Genomic DNA, 24613 nt, shown 5'->3' with positions numbered 1-24613 from the left:
AGACTCTGTGTCCCTAATTCTCTCTCCCTCCCTCTTAAAGTTGATTTTACCGATGATTATATGTTTATATGAGGCTTTGCTGATGTTATTGTTAGTATTTTTCAGATATTTCCTCCCCCTCAATTCTTCTACTTTCAATTTGTCTGTGTCACTATGCTTTAGGTGAGTCTCTCGTTAACAACATATAACTAGAAATTCAATATACAATCTGTAAGTCTCTGTATTTTATTTGGGAAGTCTAGTTTCTTTACATTTTTTATGATTACCATTATACTGTATTTCATCAAATCTAAGCTGCCATTTATTATAAGGTGCGACACCATTTTAGTTATCATTAAGAAACAGAAAAAATATTGCAATTAAACAGTGACACAATGCTTATTTGGAACTTATTAAAGAGGTATTTTAGAATTAATTATAAATACTTAAAAATCATGTATTAATCTTATGCATAAATATAAATGAAATAAATCAATTGTTATTTCTAAAAATTGTCACATTCAGTGTCTAACTCTTCTCAATTAGTTTTTGACTTAGAGTCACCAATGTTTGTGCTTTTCCAGACCCTATCACCCTCCATGCTATCAAAAGCAGCAATTCTCAAAAGAACTAAAAGCCATTAGAATTGGCTGTTAAGCTGGCTTTGCAATTATGTAGAACAAACCTCTTTTGGAGTCTAGCTTTGGGAATGTTGTTAAACCTGTTTTATTCGTCACCTTCTCACTCCTTCCTCACGACTGTTTGGATCTTAAGAGTTAAAGTACTGCTCCACCATTGTTTTTAGGATTTTGTTCTGAGATGCTGACATCCATTCTGCAAGTTTTACTGCTGGCTCTTTTGATGTTCATGTGTGTAGTCATTGGCGTCCACATCACAGGTCCTGCATGGCCAACAGGGATTTTAAAACACCATCAGTTGAAATATGCATTCTGATTTCAAAGATGTTAAAATGTGAACACATGTGCACCTTAGAAATGATGAAACATTTTATAGTTTATTTACATAAAGATATAAAAGTTATTTTTATGCTTTATTCTGCTTTCTCTTTGACATACCTTTTTTTTCTGGAGTATTTTTACCTCCTTTCCTGTCTTCTATTGGATCAAGTTTTCTTTAGTTTTCTTCTTTTTTTAATTAAAAAAATTTTTTTTATTGGAGTATAGTTGCTTTACAATGTTGTGTTAGCTTCTGCTGTACAGTAAAGTGAATCAGCTATATGTATACATATATCCCCTCGTTTTTAGGTTTCCTTCCCATTTAGGTCACCACAGAGCATTGAGTAGAGTTCCCTGTGCTATACAGTAGGTTCTCATTAGTTATCTATTTTATACATAGCAGTGTGTATATGTCAGTTCCAATCTCCCAATTCATCCCACCCCGCCTTTTCCCCCTTGGTGTCCATACATTTGATCTCTACATCTACGTCTCTATATCTGCTTTGCAGATAGGTTCATCTGTACCATTTTTCTAGTTTCCACATATATGTGTTAATATACGATATTTGTTTTTCTGATTTGCTTCACTCTGTGTGACAGTCTGTAGTTCCATCCATGTCTGGAAGTTACACATTGTTTTTTTCTTTTAAGTAAACTTTACATTTTTAGCATTGATATTTGCCTTGGTAAAGTTAATCAATATCTCTATTCAGCTCTTTAATAATTCACTAAATTGATTGCTTTGTCTCTACTTCCTCCTCATTTCATGTGTTATAGTTCTCTAGTATTATAGTTCCAACTTGTTTTGAACTGGCCAAGTTGGTGGTATTCATTACTAGTGTTGTGATTTTTATGATCAATACTCACTCAGATTTACACCTTGAAGAGTGTTCTTCCTTACCTTTGTTCTTTATATCTGCTTCTTCAAAATGTATTGCTTCTTCCTTATGAATACAGTTTCCTTCTTCCTGAGATACATCTTTTAGTTTGAAAATGTCTGTATTCTGCCTTCGCTCTTAAATGATAGCTTAAATGAATGTAGAATTTTTGGGGAGAGGGATATGTGATTTCTAGCACCAGGTGTGTAGTGTAAATGGGGTTCTAATCCCTCCCACGCCCTCAGTTTGCAAAACAAGCTCATTATTGCTGTCTCCTGTTCAGGTCAGCAGGCAGGGCTTTCTCAGTCCCTTTCACTGAGATGGAAGCCTTTCCATGGCTCTGGCTTAATTCCACATGTCAGTCCCACTAGACACGTGGGGTCAACCCACTTCCTGGCCTTCCAGCCTGCTCACCCCTCCAGCTTTCAGGCCCCTCTTTATTGTTTGCTGTTGGGAATTTCTCTTTCTATCTTCTGAGTTCAGGTCTGCATTACATTTTTATCTTGCATTTCTAGGTGTACCGTGGCAGGAATGTTTTACATTGGCCCTATCTGACTTTCCATGGACCCTATGAGAATACTGCATTTTTCTTTATACAATGTATTTTTAAAATATTAAAAATAGTTAAGATTATATTAAAAGGAAATTGAAGTGTTCAGTTCAACTTCTGGTTCCATGGAACCTTGGCTTTCTACAAGATATGGTCTTTTAATGACTGCCGTATTGTATGATTTTGAAATCCATGGTTAAGTGACTGTTTGGGCATGAGATCCCAGACCTGGAGTGGAGAAAACAGACTTCAGGAAGGACGTCTCCCCTTAAGGTTTACCAGCCTATGGCAGACACACACCTGAGGTATCAGAAATTTGCTCCCCATGCAGGCTCCGTGTTGTCACTCCCAGAGCAGCCAATGCACTTCTCCAGGCTATGATTTGTAGCTTCTGAGAGGCTAGATTAGAAAAAAAGTGGTCCAAAGGACAGAGCAGTTAATTATTAGGCAGAAAAAAAAATCTTTTTGTATGCTTATTAGCTAGTTGACTTTCTTTTTCTTTCATGTAAAAGGAAATGACCTCCTTATTTTTCTATGATGTGATATCAAGGAAATGAAAACTGTCCTAGCCCACTGGAGGAGTATGAAATGGTGTAGCCAATTGGATACCATCTCTTTCAGTCAGTTAGCTTTTGGTGTGTAACAAACAGTTGCAAAACTTAGTGCTTTAGAAACAACACACATGCTCCACGTGAGCTCTCCTCCTCCATGAGGCTTGCCCAGGCTTCTTCCAACAGTGATGTCAGCCTTCCAAGTAGCAACAGAAAAAAAGGGGAGCTCACTGCACAAGCCCTTGTCAAGGCCCTGCTTGCATTATGTTGGTTAAAGTCCCGTGGCCCAAAGCAAATCATATGATTTGCTTTGAGGAGATGAAAGTCACATTGCAAAAGAGCGTATGTGTAGGGATGGAGATAACCTTTAGGCCATTGCTGTAAACTGCCATTCTATAAAATAAATACACTCTTTTTGGTGTCTATATGTTAGACATCTACAAGGGTGTTTATCTCACTGTCTCTTTGTATGATAGAAAAACACTGGGAACTACTGAAATGCACATTGGCTGAGGAGTGATAACAAAAACATCTGTGCTATTGAATACCATAACGCAGTTGCAGAGCATGTGATAGATTCGGGAGTACTGTCCTAAAAAGACATATCTTTAAATGAAAAAAGCCAGTGGCTGAACCATACAGACTTCACACTTCACACCTCCCACCATACGCAAAAACTAAATTCCTGCAGATACATTATGTCACGTCATGCATGCGCGTGACAAAATGTCAAGAAGTATACCCTCTAGATGGAGAATAGCAGTTACTGCTATGGAGGGAGTGAGCTTGAGTGGCAGTCAGGGGGAATTTTATTTATTTTGGAGGGGTATCACTTGAATTTTTTACCAAATGAATGCCTTCACATGCTGCTTATTTAACAATGAATAAAATTTGAATTTGAACCTAAAGAAAGGAATAACAGTATGATTCTCACCAGCTGGGCTTCTGTCTCATCATTCAAGCAACCGTGGACGTGGCGGTGCTCCTGGGCCCTGAGACTCTCTTCTCCTTTCCTCCTTCTCTCAGTCATACTTGCTGCTTGGTGGGAGCGTTTCAAACTTAGTAAACCAGATCCAAGTCAGGGCAAGATTCTGGAACTTACCCTCTTCAAAATACACCATTCAGCCTAGTCATCATGGTGCCCAAAGTGACAGCCAGCATAACTCCTATTGTGTAGTTTTGGGGTCCTGGCTTCAAATGCCAGGCAACATGTTATAGTATCATTTTTTCCTAAATGATTTCAACATCATCTGAAATAAGTTGATCACTAATTTTTTGTGAAACATTAGTGTCTAGTGAATTATAATTTTGAGGCTGACACAAGAAGAGATGTAATTGTTGACATATCCTGTTCATTCCAGTCAAAACCTTTATCTTCTAGAATTTCTGATGTTTCCACAGTGTAGTGTATAGTTCACTGTCCGCAGGGACTGACTATTTATTATTCTCTATCTGTCTACACCACCCCTTTGGGGTTCTGTGGGAAATGAGTAATGCCAGACAAAATACCAAAGTTATCTCTTTGGCATGCCCATATAACTTGCACAACGTGGGGCGAGGGGTGCTCCATCTTACTGACCAGTTAGAATAGAAACAAATAGAAAATAAGAGTAAAAACTCATAACAGTTATAACTATTAGTTTCAGAAACCACTTCATGTTGGTGACGATAATTATGTAGTATTTTTAAAATTGATTCTTTGTATCTGTGCCTAATGATATGTTTATGTTATTGATTTATTATCTTGAAGAGAAGATTTAAAACTACCGTGACAAAACAAAGTTTTTAAGAAAATCCGTGTCAACTTTCAGGTTTTAAACTTCTGTGTTCCTTTCCTGTCCTACTCTTTTTCTTGTGTCTAGGTATGCACCGTTTTACTGTAGAACTCACACACACACACACACACACACACACACACACACACACACCCCGTTATTTACTAGAGCTCTAGAGAAGAGCTGTTTCCCATAAGGATAAAGCAGGTGTGCCCTGCTCATTGACAATTATGACTCATGTCATTATTCTACATTTGGAGGGACTGTCTAATCTCTGAGGAAATGTTAACCTCTTAGATTTTTTGGTTTGACATCACAGAACCAATGATACTAATTGGGTGTGGACACACCTATGAATTATGAGACGTAGCATGTAGGTGATTTCCATAAATCTTCTTGAGTGAGGGGTGTGTGTGGGGTTCCTATTTCGATGATAACTCTTAGAGCATCATGTGTCATTTGTAAGTACTGGAGTTCTTATTTGGTGAAATAATATTGCAGCCAATGCCGTTGGTATTTTGCTGTCAATATTTTAAAATTTCTTCCACACTAGATAAAATAATTGGTTAAAAATCAGAAAACTATTAAAACATTTCACAAATTATAAGATGACTATTATTTATTGGCAGCAACGGAAAGCAAAGCAACTGGTCTGACAAAGAACATTCTGGACAAGCAGAGTCAGGAAAGTGTAATTGGTCAAAATGTTTCTTGTATGTCAATGAAATACTAATATATACATAAAACTTTCCTTATTAATAAATTCATTTATTGTTAAATATTTGGATGTTATAGTGAGGGTTCTGTAAATATTTAACTTTGAAGTCTACTCAATTTGCCTAAAAGTGAATGATATTATTTTATAGCCACATTTTTAGTCCAAATAAATGAATGCAGTTTAATGTTTATGTCAACTCCACTACTAAAAGTTTCAGTTAATACTGACATGTTAGTTTCTGGGAGGGTGTTTATTCTGAAGGTCCAAATTTTCATTCAGCAAAGGTGATCCATCTGGTAGAGTTTGGTTGACACTGGTTTCACGTTTAAAGTGTATTTCATCCAATAATATGACATTAAAAGAGTATAGAGTTGTGCATGTAGGAAATACTGGTTCTGAGGTTCTTCTCCGAACTCCATTCATTATCTTATATACTGTATTACTGACACACAGCTATCTGTGTGTGATAACTTCCAGCTCTGGGATTCCCCCTCACTTCTGTTTGCCTCCTCCTGGGTTTATTTACATGTGGGCATTGCTGCTAATTAGCTTTGGGAGGGAGGAGGGAGATTTCTATACATCCTCTTGGTGTGGCCCCATGAAGAGATGGTCCTCATACCTGGAAGAGCTTCAGCTTTCACTCATTACCTTCAGTAAACACAGCTTGTCCCTTTAGTGACCAACTGCTGCTTTCACATCTTCTAGTGAAGAGCTGAGCAATTTGCCAAATTAATTTTCTCCCCTTCAAGGTAGTTCTTGGTGGGTAATGCCTATGTATATACCCTCTTAACTGGATGACTTCTTAAAGGTATGCTTTACAAGATGGAAAAGTTAACGATGAAAAAGGGCCATCTTTCCTGCCCCTTCATGACTGCTTTTTATAGTTTATTGAAAATTGAGTTCTTGGGGTTACATTGTGGGAATGTTTTCTGAGAACTTTGGCCAGTTTTGAATTCACTGAAAGGCAGATATATTGACTTGTTTACACTTGAGTGTTTTTATCTGGTCACCTGACTGTAAGGAGGAAGACATTAGGTTCTGAAAACATTCTTTCTAGGCGTTTCCAGAGAGAACAGTCCTGCCGCCATGTTCTCACAGTGTTTGGGTTCCTTTCTGTCTAGACAGGGTTCTCATGGCTGTAACATCTACGGGTTCCTATTTAATTCTCCCCTCCCACCCCGCCCCGATAAAAGCTGTGATGAATTTTCCCTAAGTCAGCACTGACTAGATGAGATTCTGTGTCTACATGAGCTTCCTGGGAAGGTTAACACACACTGGCTCTTGAAATCTCTTTAGGGCAGTCACAGGAATTTTACTCAGATTTCCTTCCACATACAACATCAATAAATATGGAAATGAAGGCTGCAAATCTCACTTCTGATGAAACAATATGCTGCCTAAATTCAGTTAATTGTAAGGTACTTAGTGTTGAAAGACAAAGATATGCTAATCTTATTAAAATATGCCTGGTTAAATTTAGCTATAAATTCCATTCAGGGTCTCCTGCTTTATACATTGTTCCAAGTCAGAATGTCTGGAAAGAAACCACCCACTATGCAGGATACAGAATTAGTAATTTGGAAAGGTGAAAAGTTTAATTATGAGTCTATCTTCTGGGGAAAAAGGGAAACAAGGCTGAAATCTTAAAAAAAATTTTTTATTTGTTTAGATTAAACCAACTGAAGTGCACTCTCACATTGTTTACATTTATATTACTCTGACAGTCAGAAAAGCTTTTAACATTTTTTCTGTTTCATTTGAATTGAAGTTGTTTTTAATATATACAAATGAGGGAAAGAGCCTTAACTAGAGTTCAACACTGTTTAGACAGACTTGATCAATTTTTAATTTTCCAGATAATTAAAGAGTAGAGCATATTGAATTGTGGCTAAAGGCTTGGCCACGGATTTAGAGACCAAGGATTTCAATCCTGACTTCTTTGCTCATCGCGTAACTTTGTAGGCATTACGGAGCCTCTCAATACCCCAGTTTCTTTGTATGTAACCTGGGGTAAAATAAGTTAATAGCAAGTTTCCTCGCTATCAGAAAGAAGAGTGTTCCCATGAAAGCTTTCGTAAGCTGAAATGGCATAAATTGAGAAGCAATTACCTCAGGACACATCTTGCTAACAAATGCACAAAACAAATGGAGATCAGGCACAGATGCTCACAGACCCAGTTCAGAGCTCTGGCGGCTTAATGCTGAGTGTGAGTCCCTGGAAGGAGCTTGGCGGTGCTGCCCTTAGCGCCTCTGTAACAGCCCGCTGCAAAACACGTGCTGAACAGTATTTTTACTTTTTGCTTTTTTTCCTAAAAGTAAAAATCCTCCTAGAATTTCTTTCAGTTATCAAAAACCAGTGCTAGTGAGTTTTTTTTTTTTATAAAAGCAAAGTGGCATAAAGTGAACTTCCGAAATGCAAGGGATACCTGTATTTAAAAAGGGCTTTTATTTTAATTTATTCTTGTAAAAGAAATATACACTCATATATAGAGTATAAATATAGAGTATTTACAAACATTCACATATAACATTTATAAAATTTGGATAAACACAAATATATATTTATTTACACAAACACAGACACAGACACACACACACACACGCATGCACCACTACCATCCATAATCCAACCACTCAGATATAACCTCTATTCCAGCCTCTTAGCCATTCATCCTATGCATGAATTAACAAATATTAGATTTTTTATAACCTATTTTTTATAAGCTTCTGTATCCAAGTACTATGTAATTACTATGTTTGAGCATGTTCTGAAAGCAGTATATTTTTACTTCCTCCCCCTACATTTTATCTTTTTGATGTCATATTTTACAACTCTTTATTTTGTGCATCCCTTAACTAATTATTGTATATATAAATGATTTTATTACTTTTGTCTTTTAACCTTCATACTGACTAGAGAGATGGTTGATCTACTACCTTTACTGTATGTTTGCCTTTAGCAGTGAGATTTTTCTTGCATAAGTTTTATATTTATATTTATGGCTTTTTCTGTTTAAAGAAGTCCCTTTAACATTTCTTGTAAGGTCAGTTTATTGGTGTTGAACTCCTTTACCTTTTGCTTGTCTGGGAACTCTTCGTCTCTCCTTCAATCCTGAATGATGATCTGGGCAGATAGAATATTCTTGATTGTAAGTTTTTTCCTTTCAGCCCTTTGAATGGCACAATGGTGCCTTTCCTTTTTGATCTGTAAAGTCTGCTAATAGTCTTCTGAAGTCTCCATGCTGCTTTGAAGTCTCTCTCTTTATCTTTGACTTTTGACAGTTTAATTATAATGTGTCTTGGTGTGGGTCTTTAGGACTCATCTTGTTTGGGACTCTCTCTGGTTCCCGGACCTGTGTATCTCATTCATTGCATTGTGGAAGTTTTCAGCCAATATTTCCTTGTGTACATTTCTACCGTTTTCTCTCTCTCCTTCTGGGACCCGTATAATGAAAATGTCAATATGTCTGATGTTGTTTCAGATGTCCTTTAAACTATCCTCATATTTTTCCATTTGCTGTTCTGACAGGGTGATTTCCACTAGTCTGTCTTCCAGATCACTGATTTGTTCTTATGCATCATCTAGTCTGCTCTTTGTTCCCTCTAGTGTATTTTTCATTTCAGTTTTTGTATTCTTCCACTCTGACCTGTTCTTTCTTATATTTTCTGTGTCTCTACTGAAGTTTTTTTTTTTTTACATCTTTATTGGAGTATAATTGCTTTACAATGATGTGTTAGCTTCTGCTTCACAACAAAGCGAATCAGTTATACATATACATATGTTCCCATATCTCTTCCCTCTTGCGTCTCCCCCCCTCCCCCCCTCCCTATCCCACCCCTCCAGGCGGTCACAAAGCACCGAGTTGATCTCCCTGTTCTATGCGACTGCTTCCCACTAGCTATCTACCTTACGTTTGGTAGTGTATATATGTCCATGCCTCTCTCTTGCTTTGTCACAGCTTACCCTTCCCACTCCCCACATCCTCAAGTCCATTCTCTAGTAGGTCTGTGTCTTTCTTCCTGTCGTACACCTAGGTTCTTCATGACATTTTTTTTTCTCTTAAATTCCATATATATGTGTTAGCATACGGTATTTGTCTTTCTCTTTCTGACTTACTTCACTCTGTATGACAGACTCTAGGTCTATCCACCTCATTACAAATAGCTTGATTTCGTTTCTTTTTATGGCTGAGTAATATTCCATTGTATATATGTGCCACATCTTCTTTATCCATTCATCCGATGATGGACACTTAGGTTGTTTCCATCTCTGGGCTATTGTAAATAGAGCTGCAATGAACATTTTGGAACATGACTCTTTTTGAATTATGGTTTTCTCAGGGTATATGCCCAGTAGTGGGATTGCTGGGTCATATGGTAGTTCTATTTGTAGTTTTTTAAGGAACCTCCATACTGTTCTCCATAGTGGCTGAACCAATTCACATTCCCACCAGCAGTGCAAGAGTGTTCCCTTTTCTCCATACCCTCTCCAGCATTTATTGTTTGTAGATTTTTTGATGATGGCCATTCTGACTGGTGTGAGATGGTATCTCATTGTAGTTTTGATTTGCATTTCTCTAATGATTAATGATGTTGAGCATTCTTTCATGTGTTTGTTGGCAGTCTGTATATCTTCTTTGGAGAAATGTCTATTTAGGTCTTCTGCCCATTTTTGGATTGGGTTGTTTGTTTTTTTGTTATTGAGCTGCTTATAAATTTTGGAGATTAATCCTTTGTCAGTTTCTTCATTTGCAAATATTTTCTCCCATTCTGAGGGTTGCCTTTTGGTCTTGTTTATGGTTTCCTTTGCTGTGCAAAAGCTTTTAAGTTTCATTAGGTCCCATTTGTTTATTTTTGTTTTTATTTCCATTTCTCTAGGAAGTGGGTCAAAAAGGATCTTGCTGTGATTTATGTCATAGAGCGTTCTGCCTATGTTTTCCTCTAAGAGTTTGATAGTTTCTGGCCTTACATTTAGGTCTTTAATCCATTTTGAGCTTATTTTTGTGTATGGTGTTAGGGAGTGATCTAATCTCATACTTTTACATGTACCTGTCCAGTTTTCCCAGCACCACTTATTGAAGAGGCTGTCCTTTCTCCACTGTACATTCCTGCCTCCTTTATCAAAGATAAGGTGACCATATTGCGTGGGTTTATCTCTGGGCTTTCTATCCTGTTCCATTGATCTTTCTGTTTTTGTGCCAGTACCATACTGTCTTGATTACTGTAGCTTTGTAGTATAGTCTGAAGTCAGAGAGCATGATTCCTCCAGCTCCGTTTTTCTTTCTCAAGATTGCTTTGGCTATTCGGGGTCTTTGGTGTTTCCATACAAACTGTGAAATTTTTTGTTCTAGTTCTGTGAAAAATGCCAGTGGTAGTTTGATAGGGATTGCATTGAATCTGTAGATTGCTTTGGGTAGTAGAGTCATTTTCACAATGTTGATTCTTCCCATCCAAGAACATGGTATATCTCTCCATCTATTTGTATCATCTTTAATTTCTTTCATCAGTGTTTTATAATTTTCTGCATACAGGTCTTTTGTCTCCTTAGGTAGGTTTATTCCTAGATATTTTATTCTTTTTGTTGCAATGGTAAATGGGAGTGTTTTCTTGATTTCACTTTCAGATTTTTCATCATTAGTGTATAGGAATGCCAGAGATTTCTGTGCATTAATTTCGTATCCTGCTACTTTACCAAATTCATTCATTAGCTCTAGTTGTTTTCTGGTAGCATCTTTAGGATTCTCTATGTATAGTATCATGTCATCTGCAAACAGTGACAGTTTTACTTCTTCTTTTCTGATTTGGATTCCTTTTATTTCCTTTTCTTCTCTGATTGCTGTGGCTAAAACTTCCAAAACTATGTTGAATAAGAGTGGTGAGAGTGGGCAACCTTGTCTTGTTCCTGATCTTAGTGGAAATGCTTTCAGTTTTTCATCATTGAGCACGATGTTGGCTGTGGGTTTGTCATATATGGCCTTTATTATGTTGAGGAAAGTTCCCTCTATGCCTACTTTCTGGAGGGTTTTTATCATAAATGAGTGTTGAATTTTGTCAAAAGCTTTCTCTGCATCTATTGAGATGATCATATGGTTTTTCTCCTTCAATTTGTTAATATGGTGTATCACGTTGATCGATTTGCGTATATTGAAGAATCCTTGCATTCATGGAATAAACCCCACTTGACCATGGTGTATGATCTTTTTAATGTGCTGTTGGATTCTGTTTGCTAGTATTTTGTTGAGGATTTTTGCATCTATGTTCATCAGTGATATTGGTCTGTAGTTTTCTTTCTTTGTTACATCGTTGTCTGGTTTTGGTATCAAGGTGATGGTGTCCTCATAGAATGAGTTTGGCAGTGGTCCTCCCTCTGCTATATTTTGGAAGAGTTGGAGAAGGATAGGTGTTAGCTCTTCTCTAAATGTTTGATAGAATTTGCCTGTGAAGCCATCTGGTCCTGGGCTTTTGTTTGTTGGAAGATTTTTAATCACAGTTTCAATTTCAGTGCTTGTGATTGGTCTGTTCATATTTTCTATTTCTTCCTGATTCAGTCTTGTGCATTTCTAAGAATTTGTCCATTTCTTCCAGGTTGTCCATTTTATTGGCATAGAGTTGTTTGTAGTAATCTCTCATGATCTTTTGTATTTCTGCAGCGTCAGTTGTTACTTCTCCTTTTTCATTTCTAATTCTATTGGTTTGAGTCTTCTCCCTTTTTTTCTTGATGAGTCTGGCTAATGGTTTATCAATTTTGTTTATCTTCTCAAAGAACCAGCTTTTAGTTTTATTGATCTTTGCTATTGTTTCCTTCATTTCTTTTTCATTTATTTCTGATCTGATTTTTATGATTTCTTTCCTTCTGCTAACTTTGGGGTTTTTTTGTTCTTCTTTCTCTAACTGCTTTAGGTGCAAGGTTAGGTTGTTTATTCGAGATGTTTCCTGTTTCTTAAGGTAGGATTTCATTGCTATAAACTTCCCTCTTAGAACTGCTTTTGCTCATTCCATAGGTTTTGGGTCGTCGTGTCTCCATTGTCATTTGTTTCTAGGTATTTTTTGATTCCCTCTTTGATTTCTTCAGTGATCACTTCGTTAAGTAGTGTATTGCTTAGCCCCCATGTGTCTGTATTTTTTACAGATCTTTTCCTGTAATTGATATCTAGTCTCATAGCATTGTGGTCGGAAAAGATACTTGATATGATTTCAATTTTCTTAAATTTACCAAGGCTTGATTTGTGACCCAAGATATGATCTATCCTGGAGAATGTTCCATGAGCACTTGAGAAAAATGTGTATTCTGTTGTTTTTGGATGGAATGTCCTATAAATATCAATTAAGTCCATCTTGTTTAATGTATCATTTAAAGCTTGTGTTTCCTTATTTATTTTCATTTTGGATGATCTGTCCATTGGTGAAAGTGGGCTGTTAAAGTCCCCTACTATGAGTGTGTTACTGTCAATTTCCCCTTTTATGGCTGTTAGTATTTGCCTTATGTATTGAGATGCTCCTATGTTGGGTGCATAAATATTTACCATTGTTATATCTTCTTCTTGGATCGATCCCTTGATCATTATGTAGTGTCCTTCTTTGTCTGTTCTAATAGTCTTTATTTTAAGTCTATTTTGTCTGATATGAGGATTGCTACTCCAGCTTTCTTTTGGTTTCCATTTGCATGGAATATCTTTTTCCATCCCCTTACTTTCAGTCTGTATGTGTCTCTAGGTCTGAAGATGGTCTCTTGTCGACAGCATATATATGGGTCTTGCTTTTGTATCCATTCAGCTAATCTGTGTCTTTTGGTGGGAGCATTTAGTCCATTTACATTTAAGGTAATTATCGATATGTATGTTCCTATTCCCATTTTCTTAATTGTTTTGGGTTCGTTATTGTAGGTCTTTTCCTTCTCTTGTGTTTCTTGCCTAGAGAAGTTCCTTTAGTATTTGTTGTTAAGCTGGTTTGGTGGTGCTGAACTCTCTCAGCTTTTGCTTGTCTGTAAAGGTTTTAATTTCTCCATCAATTCTGAATGAGATCCTTGCTGGGTAGAGTAATCTTGGTTGCAGGTTTTTCTCCTTCATCCCTTTAAATATGTCCTGCCAGTCCCTTCTGGCTTGCAGAGTTTCTGCTGAAAGATCAGCTGTTAACCTTATGGGGATTCCCTTGTGTGTTATTTGTTGTTTTTCCCTTGCTGCTTTTAATATGTTTTCTTTGTATTTAATTTTTGACAGTTTGATTAATATGTGTCTTGGGGTATTTCTTCTTGGATTTATCCTGTATGGGACTCTCTGTGCTTCCTGGACTTGATTAACTATTTCCTTTCCCATATTAGGGAAGTTTTCAACTATAATCTCTCCAAATATTTTCTCAGTCCCTTCTTTTTTTCTTCTTCTTCTGGAACCCCTATAATTCGAATGTTGGTGCGTTTAATGTTGTCCCAGAGGTCTCTGAGACTGTCCTCAGTTGTTTTCATTCTTTTTTCTTTATTCTGCTCTGCAGTAGTTATTTCCACTATTTTATCTTCCAGGTCACTTATCCATTCTTCTGCCTCAATTATTCTGCTATTGATCCCATCTAGAGTATTTTTAATTTCATTTATTGTGTTGTTCATCGTTGCTTTTCATATTTAGTTCTTCCAAGTCCTTGTTAAATGTTTCTTGCATTTTGTCTATTCTATTTCCAAGATTTTGGATCATCTTTACTATCATTATTCTGAATTCTTTTTCAGGTAGACTGCCTATTTCCTCTTCATTTGTTCAGTCTGGTGGGTTTTTATCTTGCTCCTTCAACTGCTGTGTGTTTTTCTGTCTTCTCATTTTGCTTATCTTACTGTGTTTGGGGTCTCCTTTTTGCAGGCTGCAGGTTCGTAGTTCCCGTTGTTTTTGGTGTCTGTCCCCAGTGTCTAAGGTTGGTTCAGTGGGTTGTGTAGGCTTCCTGGTGGAGTGGACTAGTGCCTGTGTTCTGGTGGATGAGGCTGGATCTTGTCTTTCTGGTGGACAAGTCCACGCCTGTTGGTGTGTTTTGGGGTGTCTGTGGACTTATTATGATTTTAGGCAGCCTCTCTGCCTATAGGTGGGATTGTGTTCCTGTCTTGCTAGTTGTGTGGTATAGGTTGTCCAGCACTGTAGCTTGCTGGTCGTTGAGTGAAGTTGGCTGCTGGTGTTGAGATGGAGACCTCTGGGAGATTTTCGCCGTTTGATATTATGTGGAGCTGGGAGGTCTCTTGTGGACCAGTGTCCTGAAGTTGGATCTCCCACCTCAGAGGCACAGCACTGACTCCTGGCTGCAGCACCAAGAGCCTTTCATCCGCACGGCTCAGAGTAAAAGGAAGAAAAAGTAGAAAGAAAGAATTAGTAGAAGTAGAAAGAAAGAAAGAAAGAAGGGAGGGAGGGAGGGAGGGAGAGAGGGAGGGAGGGAGGGAGGAAGGAAGGAGGGTAGGAAGGAAGAAAAAAAGAAGGAAAGAAGATAAAATAAAATAAAATAAAGATAAAATAAAGTTATTAAAATAAAAAATAATTATTAAGAAAAAAATTTTTTAAAAATCCAAGCAAAAAAATGGACGGATAGAACCTCGGACAAATGGTGGAAGCAAAGCTATACAGACAAAATCTCACACAGAAGCATACACATACACACTCACAAAAAGAGGAAAAGGGGAAAAAAATCATAAATCTTGCTCTTAAAGTCCACCTCCTCAATTTGGGATGATTCGTTTTCTATTCATGTATTCCACAGATGCAGGTACATCAAGTTGTTTGTGAAGCTTTACTCCGCTGCTTCTGAGGCTGCTGGGAGAGATTTCCCTTTCTCTTCTTTGTTCTCACATCTCCCGGGGCTCAGCTTTGGATTTGGACCCGCCCTTGCGTGTAGGTCGCCGGAGGGCGTCTGTTCTTCGCTCAGGACAGGGTTAAAGGAGCAGCTGCTTCGGGGACTCTGGGTCACTCAGGCCGGGGGGGGGGGGGGGGGGGGGCACAGAGGCGGGGCGGGCCTGCGGCGTCAGAGGCCGGCGTGACGTTGCACCAGCCTGAGGTGCACCGTGCGTTCTCCCAGGGAAGTTGTCACTGGATCCCGGGACCCTGGCAGTGGCGGGCTGCACAGGCTCCCCAGAAGAGGGGTATGGAGAGTGACCTGTGCTCGCACACAGGCTTCTTGGTGGCAGCAGCAGCAGCATTAGCATCTCCTGCCCGTCTCTGGGGTCCGCGCTTTTAGCCGCGGCTCGCGCCCGTCTCTGGAGCTCCTTTAAGCAGCGCTCTTAATCCCCTCTCCTCGCGCACCAGGAAACAAAGAGGGAAGAAAAAGTCTCTTGCCTCTTCGGCAGGTCCAGACTTTTCCCCGGACTCCCTCCCGGCCAGCCGTGGCGCACTAGCCCCTGCAGGCTGTGTTCACGCCGCCAACGCCAGTCCTCTCCCTGCGCTCCGACCGAAGCCCGAGCCTTAGCTCGCAGCCCCGCCCGCCCCGGCGGGTGAGCAGACAAGCCTCTCAGCCTGGTGAGTGCCGGTCGGCACCGATCCTCTGTGCGGGAATCTCCCCGCTTTGCCCTCCGCACCCCTGTTGCTGCGCTCTCCTCCACGGCTCCGAAGCTTCCCCCGTCCGCCACCCGCAGTCTCCGCCCGCGAAGGGGCTTCCTAGTGTGTGGAAACCGTTCTTCCTTCACGGCTCCCTCCCGCTGGTGCAGGTACCGTCCCTATTCTTTTGTCTCTGTTTTTTCTTTTGCCCTACCCAGGTACGTGGGGAGTTTCTTGCCTTTTGGGAGGTCTGAGGTCTTCTGCCAGCGTTCAGTAGGTGTTCTGTAGGAATTGTTCCACGTGTAGATGTATTTCTGGTGTATCTGTGGGGAGGAAGGTGATCTCCGCGTCTTACTCTTCCGCCATCTTGCCGGAAGCCCTCTCCTGAAGTTTTTACTGTGTTTCTCCATTCTTCTCCTGAGTTTGGTGAGCATCTTTATGACCATTATTTTGGACTCTTTATCTGGAAGATTGCTTATCTCCATTTTTAGTTCTTTTTCTGGGGTTTTTTTTTTGTTCTTTTGTTTGGAACGTATTCCTTTGTCTCCTCATTTTGTCAAATTTTCTGTGTTTGTTTCTATGTATTAGGTAGGTCAGCTACATCTCCTGTCTTGAAGAAGTGGCTTATGTCCAAGGTGTCCCGTGGGGCTCAGTTGTGCAGTTCTCCTTGGTCACCAGAGCCTGGTGCTACAGGAGTGTACCCTGGGTGGGCTGTATGTACCCTCCTGTTGTGGTAGGGCTGTGATTACTGTAGGCATCACAATGTGTGGGGCTAGCCCTGGCTCAAGTGCCTGCAAAGTTTGGCAGTGACTATTGTGGGTACCCTTATGTATGGGGCTGGCCCCTGTGGTGGGAGCTGCTTTGGGGGGATACTGGCCTTGTCTGAGGACACCCACAGGTTGTTGGGCAGGTGGCCACTTTAGAGGGGCTCCAGCACCAGCCAAGGGCACCCACTGGGTGTAGTGGGGCAGGGGACCACTTTGGTGAGTCTTTGGTGCCAGCTGAAGGCACCCACCAGGTCTTGGGGCAGGAGGCCACTTTGGAGGAGTACAGGCTGGGGTGGGTTCATAGGTAAATGTGGGGTGGAGTGAACAGTGCTAGTAGGGTAGATGGGAGAGTCAGAAATGGCACCCCTCAGTGACAGGCAAGGTAAGTAGAAGGTGAGCAAACCGCCCCAAAAAAAACCTGGCACCCATCAGCACCTCTGTACCCTCAACAAGTCCCTGCCTCTTGGTCACACACCCTAAAATTAGTCAATGAATCTCCTTCATGTATGATCCAGGCATCTTTCAAACTGCTGCCTTTGTGCTGGGGCTCAGAGTGAGTGAGTTTTTGCACACACCGTTTAAAAGCAAAGTTTCCGTTTCCTCCAGCTCTCCCCTCTGGCCCTTTGGGATATAAGCCCCCTGCGGGTTTTCAAAGCCAGACATTATGGGGGCTCATCTTCCCGGTGCAGGTCTCCTGGGCTGAGGAGCCGGATGCGGCGTTTGGCCCCATTGCTCCTTAGGGAGGATGCATGAGGCGGTGGTATCCCTCCCACCTGTGAGTCACTGCGCTGGAGAATGCTTCTGACCAGACCACATCTCCGCCCTTCGTACCCTTCCCAATGTGGCTTTTTCTTTTTATCCTTAGCTGTGGAAAATCCTTTCGGCTAATCTTCTGGTCATTCTCAGAGATGGTTACTCTCTATGCAGCTGTAGTTTTGGTGTGTCCGTAGGAAGAGGCGAGGCGCAGTCAGTTTTGTGCAGGTGTAATCTGATGGTGGAATCACCTCAGCCCATGACTTATTCCTGTCTGTAGTCTTGGAGCTTCCTGAGTGGGTACCCAACCGTGAGACCTGTCTCACACTCAGGCATAAGCAACCAGGGACTGTGTGTGTGTGTGTGTGTGTGTGGAGGGGGGAGGAATTAATGGGGAGTATCACCTGAGGGGCCACACTTGACCAACAGGGGCAAAAGCCACTGAATAAATGTTTCCCTTTACCTCCCCCAGGCAGACAGTTCTGACACGCATCTCAATAAGGCTCCTCAGGAGGTTCTGGCAGAATCCAGCACAGTTGCTTGCAGCAGTGGCCAATTCAATTACACATCCCTCCAGCTGCCGTCCTTTTGGCCCTATTTCATCCTCCCTAATCCTTCCCTTCTGTGCCCTGAGATCACCTTCCAATTAGACTACCTGCCCACCAGCCTTCGTCTCAGGCACTGCTCTCAGGGACCAGGCTGATGGGGGCTGCCACAGTTTCAGGTTTGAACTATAGGGAGATCTCACACTCATACGCTGGAAAACTACAATTTTCAATAGGAATGGAAACAATATGGAAAGGAATTTGGTTGTAGCGTTATTTCTCCCTTTTTGAAGACTTGGCATTCATGGATTTTTAATAATGCCTAAAGAAAATAAGAATTATTTTGCTAGCCTCTGAGAAAACACTTAAATGCTTTATAGATTTGGTTGCCAACAGGGATTCTGTTGTTGATGTCTTTACGTGAACTTATTAAATAATCGTGTATACTTGTGGCAAGTGACATTATTTTGTTTTTTTGGGTTTTTTGGTTGTTTGCTTTAGGAAAGTCTTATGTTGACTGTATGGGTGGATTCTAGTTGAAATCTTTTGATTCAAGAGGGAATATTGATGAGTTTATTCAAAATTTCCAAAATGGTTAGGCATCTAGATACAGCTACAGTCCTAAGGATTCATCCATCCAGTCACCATAGTAAATTCTTATATGGCAGGCACTGTACCAGGTACTCAGGTTACAATAGAAGTAAGACATGGCACTCGCTCTCAGGTGCTGCCAGGTTGCAGAGAGACCTCCTTGTAATAAGGTGTGAAGTCCAGCAGGTATTGTGCAGAATGGGGCATGATGCACCCGGGGGAGTGGCTGATTTCACTGGGGAGTCGAGAGTGGGAGGGGGAGTAACTCATGAAAGCATCCTAGAAAAGGTAACATTTGGGTCTCTTCTTTTTTTAAAATAATTTTTAAAATTGAAGTATAGTTGATTTATAAGGTTGTGTTAGTTTCTGGTGTACAGCAAAGTGATTCAGTTATACATATATATGTATATATGTATTCTTTTCGTATTCTTTTCCATTATAGTTTATTACAGGATATTGAATATAGTTCCCTGTGCTAGAGTAGGACCTTGCTGTTTATCTATCTTATATACAAAGTTTGTATCTGCTAATCCCAAACTCCTAATTTATTCTTCCCCTACCCACTCATCTGGGTCTCTTCTTAAAGAGAAATCGATATTTCCAAGGATGGTAGGCAGTGAAGGGCAATCAGGATGAGCAACATTGTAAACAAAGCCCAGAAATGGAGCTGCCTTGATGACCAGGCACAATGTCAGAGAGATGGTGGACCATGATTTTATAGGCAGGCCTCAGAGATATTTGGGGGTCACTTCCTGTCCACTGCAGTAAGGCGAACATCTCAATAAAGAGAGTCACACGGAATTTTTGGTTTCCTCGTGTATATAAAAGTTATGTTTACACTATACCGTGGTCTGTTAAGTGTGCAAGAGAATTATATCTAAAACAACAATGTACTTACCTTAATTGAAAATACTTTATTGCTAAAAAATGCTATCCCTCACCTGTGGCTTCAGTGAGTCCTAATCTTTTTGTTGGTGGAGGATCTTGCCTGGACGTTGACGGGTGCTGACTGATCAGGGTGGTGGATGGTGAAGGCTGGGGTGGCCGTGACCGTTTCTTAAAATAAGACATCATCGAAGATTGCCGCACTGATTGATTCTTCCTTTCATGAATGGTTTCCCTGGAGCATGCAATGCTGCTTGATAGTATTTTACCCACAGTAGAACTTCTTTCAAAATCCTCTCAAAACCTGCCACTGCTTTATCACCTAAGTTTATGTCATATTCTAAATCCTTTGCTGTCATTTCAACCATCTTCACAGCATCTTCACCAGGAGTAGATTCCATCTCAAGAAACCACTTTCTTTGCTCATACATAAGAAGCAACTCCTCATTCGTTAAACTTTTATCATGAGATTGCAACAATCAGTCACATCTTCAGGCTGCACTTCTAATTCTAGTTCTCTTGCTGTTTCTATCACATCTGCGGTTACTTTTTCCACGGAAGTTTTGAACCCCTCGAAGTCATCCATGAAGGTTGGAAACTTCTTCCAAACTCCTGTTAATGTTGCTATTTTGACCCTTTCCCATGAATCATGAATGTTCTTAATGGCATCTAGAATGGTAAATCCTTTCCAGAAGGTTTTCAATTTACTTTGCCCAGATCCATCAGAAGAATCAGTATCTCTGGAAGCTATAGTCTTATGAAATGTATTTTTTAAATAAAAGACTTGAAAGTAGAAATTACTCCTTGATCCATGAGCTACAGAATGAATGTTGTGTTAGCAGCTATGAAAACAACATTGATCTCATTGTACATCTCCATCAGAGCTCTTGGGTGACTAGGTACATTGTCAATGAACAATAATATTTTGAAAGGAATCTTTTTTTATGAGCAGTAGGTCTCAACAGTGGGCTAAAAATATTCAGTAAACCATGCTGTAAACTGACATGCTGTCATTCAAGCTTTGTTGTTCCATTTATACAGCACAGCAGAGTAGATTTAGCATAATTCTTAAGGGCCCTAGGAATTTTGGAATGGTAAATGAGCATTGGCTTCAATTTCAAATCACTTGCTGCATTAGTGCCCAACAAGAGAGTCAGTCTGTCCTTTGAAACTTTGAAGCCAGGCATTGACTTCTCCTCTCTTAACTATCAAAGTCCTAGATGAAATCTTCTTCTAATAAAAGACTGTTTCATCCACGTTGAAAATTTGTTGTGTAGTGTAGCCACCTTCATTTGGATGACAAAGTCTATGCATTAAGTGTCTGAAATCACCCACATCCATTTGCTAATAAGCAGATATTAATAATCATTCTGAAGCGTGTTTTCAAATGGTACACATAATTTATTTTCTTTTAATTAAGCTATTTGAGTAAAAGTAAAATTAACTGTGTGTTGAGTTTATTGCTGTAAATTCAGATGTTAATCAATAATCCATATATCCTTGTTTTAAAAGAATCTCAACCTTAATTTTTTAAAATTTTGTTTTCTCTCAAGCTATAATATTCACTATTCATCCAACACTTTATAATCTGTAACTTACTTCAGGATCCATATATGTAATACCTTTTTAGTAGTTTATCTCAAAATTAGGAGTAAATTATTATTTTTTTAACATCTTTATTGGAGTATAATTGCTTTACAATGGTGTGTTAGTTTCTGCTTTATAACAAAGTGAATCAGTTATACATATCCATATGTTCCCATATCTCTTCCCTCTTGCGTCTCCCTCCCTCCCTCCCACCCTATCCCACCCCTCCAGGCGGTCACAAAGCACCGAGCTGATCTCCCTGTGCTGTGCGGCTGCTTCCCACTAGCTATCTACCTTACGTTTGGTAGTGTATATATGTCCATGCCTCTCTCTCGCTTTGTCACAGCTCACCCTTCCCCCTCCCCATATCCTCAAGTCCGTTCTCCAGTAGGTCCGTGTCTTTATTCCTGTCTTACCCCTAGGTTCTTCATGACATTTTTTTTTCTTAAATTCCATATATATGTGTTAGCATACGGTATTTGTCTTTCTCTTTCTAGGAATAAATTATTGATTTCCACATATAAGGATGAGGGACTTCTAGGGAAAGATGGCACAGTAAAGTCTAATTACATGCTAAATTTTCATCAGTGCCAAGTGATGTGATTAAAAGACGGTGGGCAGGTAGGGAACTGTCAGAATGTTGCTTAGAGCAATTAAATAAGGAAATGCATTTAACCTTATGCCATTAAACTTCAGGGAAGGCAGAAGGGAAGAAACAAGTTATGGATGAGGATGACAGGGCACAAAACACTACCCTGCCCCGACACAATATAAAATGGGTGGTAAAAGTTGTATAATTTCAGCCCCTCCCCAAAGAAGAAAAGACTGCATTTGACAGCAGATAGATAGTTTCAATAAAAATCTAAGAAATGACCTATGGAAAATTCCATATGTACCTCACTTAGACTTCATGAGAGATACCAAAATATTTCATTGGGTTGCTATCTTTTAGAGCATTATACTGAGCAAGAGAACAAGGCTTATCAGAGTTGGATACAAATTCATTCTGGGCTGAAGTACTGAATGTTTGTGAGATTTCCTTGAAAAAAATAAATAAATAAAGATAAACCTAGGTTCCCAGCAAGATTTCCAGTGAGCACAAAATAAATGCTTTTCTTTCTTCAAATTAAACAACATAAAAGAGGATAGAAAATAGTTCTCAAATTTTGCTTAAAAAGGAACGACAACCTAGATACGGATAAAATGGTAATGGATTAAGAGAGAATTAAAAGCCCTGGGCAGAATTTGCCACATGGAAAATGAGAAAAAAAAAAAAAAAAAGCCATGACACTCGGGCATGAACGGGAGAAAAGTAAGGAGAAAGAAAGAAAAAATTAACGAACACTTATGTAAAAGACAGAAAAAACCTCTTCAAAATAACAGAAGAATGTAGGCTCAAATATCTTGCAGTATTGAATTATGTAAAAAAAAAAAAAGATTCAATAAAACATGTGGTCATAGCGAGATATCTTAAAATTCAGAATAAAATTTCCGAACTAATTTCTGTAGTTTTCTGAGCTAGCGATATCAAGTGAGACTCAAAATATTATATAAAATTTAAAAGTTACATAGAATAAAATGGATGTTTTGAATTTCTTTATACACAGCCACAGGATGTAGAGACTAATATTTTAATATGTTAGTACAACAGCCAACAAAAAATAAATTTGAAAGAATTCCACTGTCATTCTCATGGATGCCCTAAAACATAGCAATTGAGTAATAATATCTAACTGGCAGTAGGAAAAAAATGTTTTAATTTAAATAGAAACTAGAACTTTTGTTATTATTATAGCTACTGTAAGAGCAAAAATGTAAAAATATTGTTTCATTTCTCTTCTCAAAATTTAGAGAATGATCATTTTCAAAGTGAGTTAACTCATTATCCCCTGTGATTTCCTTAATCACTGGTATTCACTGTAGCAGAAACAGTTGTTTTAATTTTCTAACAGTAAAGTCATTACTATTTTCAGACACTCATGTGTAACTAAATGATGCAGATCTTTTATTACCAACCCTGTTAAAATCTTAGAATCTTAGAGCAGGCATCACTCTTCCAGACCTGCAATACTTAGGGTGGGAAAAAGAAGATATAAGGGAAAGCAAATATTAAAAAGGAAACTGAAAAAGATTGATCAGAGATACAGGAATAGAGCCAGAAGAGACAGCCAAAGGAGGAGAAAATGCCTAGAAAAGAGTGGTCAACAGGGTTAAATGCTGTTGAAAGGTTAGGATGATTCTGGAAAATATCAATTCAGTTTGACAGCATGCCATCAGTGATCATAGCCAGAGTAGGTTAACGGTGTGTGAGAAATATCACGTTGCTGTGGGTTGGACAGATAAGTTGCAGGAGATCAATGCATACATGCAGCTATCCCTTTGAAGAACTTGGCTCTAAGAAATGGTAAGAAAGGGTTATAGCAAGAAGGAGATGCTGAATCAGCTGTGCTTTTTAAAATTTATTTATTTTAAGACGGAAATATCTTCAGAATATTTACAATTGAAGGAATCAGTAGAGAGACAAGCATAGTAAGAATAAGGAAATAAGCATGTTTAAAGAAAAAGACTGCTGTGGGTAGAGAGTGATTTGTTGGAATTTAAGATTTTAGAAATGATTCGGTTATGGGAGACTGAGATCAGAGTGTGAGCATAGGAGGAGGTTGCTGATAGAGATTTAGGAAATTTGAAGGGTGTTGGCTGGGTTTTCCACATGGATATTGAAGGACATTTTCACTGGATGTGTAATTGTACGTTGACAATATTTTCTTTAAGTATATTAAAGATGTCATTTCATTGTCCTATATATTGTTTTTCTCTGAGTTTCAGCAATTTGATTATGAAGTGCCTGTGTGCTTTTTGTTTTCTTCTTCTTTTGTTTAAATTCTGCTTGAGGTTTGCTAATCTTGGATCATGAATTTTGAAAAAAATTTGGAAAATATTTATTCTGTGCCATTTTCTCACTTTTTCTGGGACTCCAATTACATGTGTTACAGAATTACCCCAGAGGTCTCTTACGCTCTGTTCAGCTTTTTCACTTTTTAATCTGTTTTGAGTATGTTCAATGGATCTGTCTTTGAGTTCACAGATCCTTTCTTATGCCATGTCAGCCTGCTGTAAGCTCATCCACTGAATTCTTCATCTCAGATATTACATCTTCAGTACAGAATTTTTATTTGATTGTTTTAAAACTTCTAATTCTGCAATAAAATTTCCTATCTGTTCACTCATTTTATCTGTATTTTTCTCTAAATTCTTGAACATTTATCATAATTATTTTCTAAAATCATTGGTGGCTTATTCTACCAGGAGGGTCAGTTGTGGGTCTGCCTCTATTGACATTTTCCTCTTGATTATTGGTCAATTTCCTGACTCTTCCCATGACTTTAATTTTTAAATGCTGGAAATTTTTTAAAAATCAAAGGACAGTGGAGGCTGAACTAGATATTTTTTGTTTTGCTTTATTTTTTCCCAGACAGGGTACTTCTTCAGTTCCTCTGTGAGACAGTTAGGATAAGTTATGACCATTCAGATCCCACCCTGGATCTGATGAGCTGGGGATTAGGTACAGCTTTATTCAGTTTCAGTTAT

Source organism: Monodon monoceros, unplaced genomic scaffold (assembly GCF_005190385.1).
Source record: "Monodon monoceros isolate NGI ecotype Baffin Bay Population unplaced genomic scaffold, NGI_Narwhal_1 Super_Scaffold_21, whole genome shotgun sequence".
Classification (NCBI taxonomy): domain Eukaryota; kingdom Metazoa; phylum Chordata; class Mammalia; order Artiodactyla; family Monodontidae; genus Monodon; species Monodon monoceros.
This window is presented reverse-complemented; position numbering follows the sequence as displayed.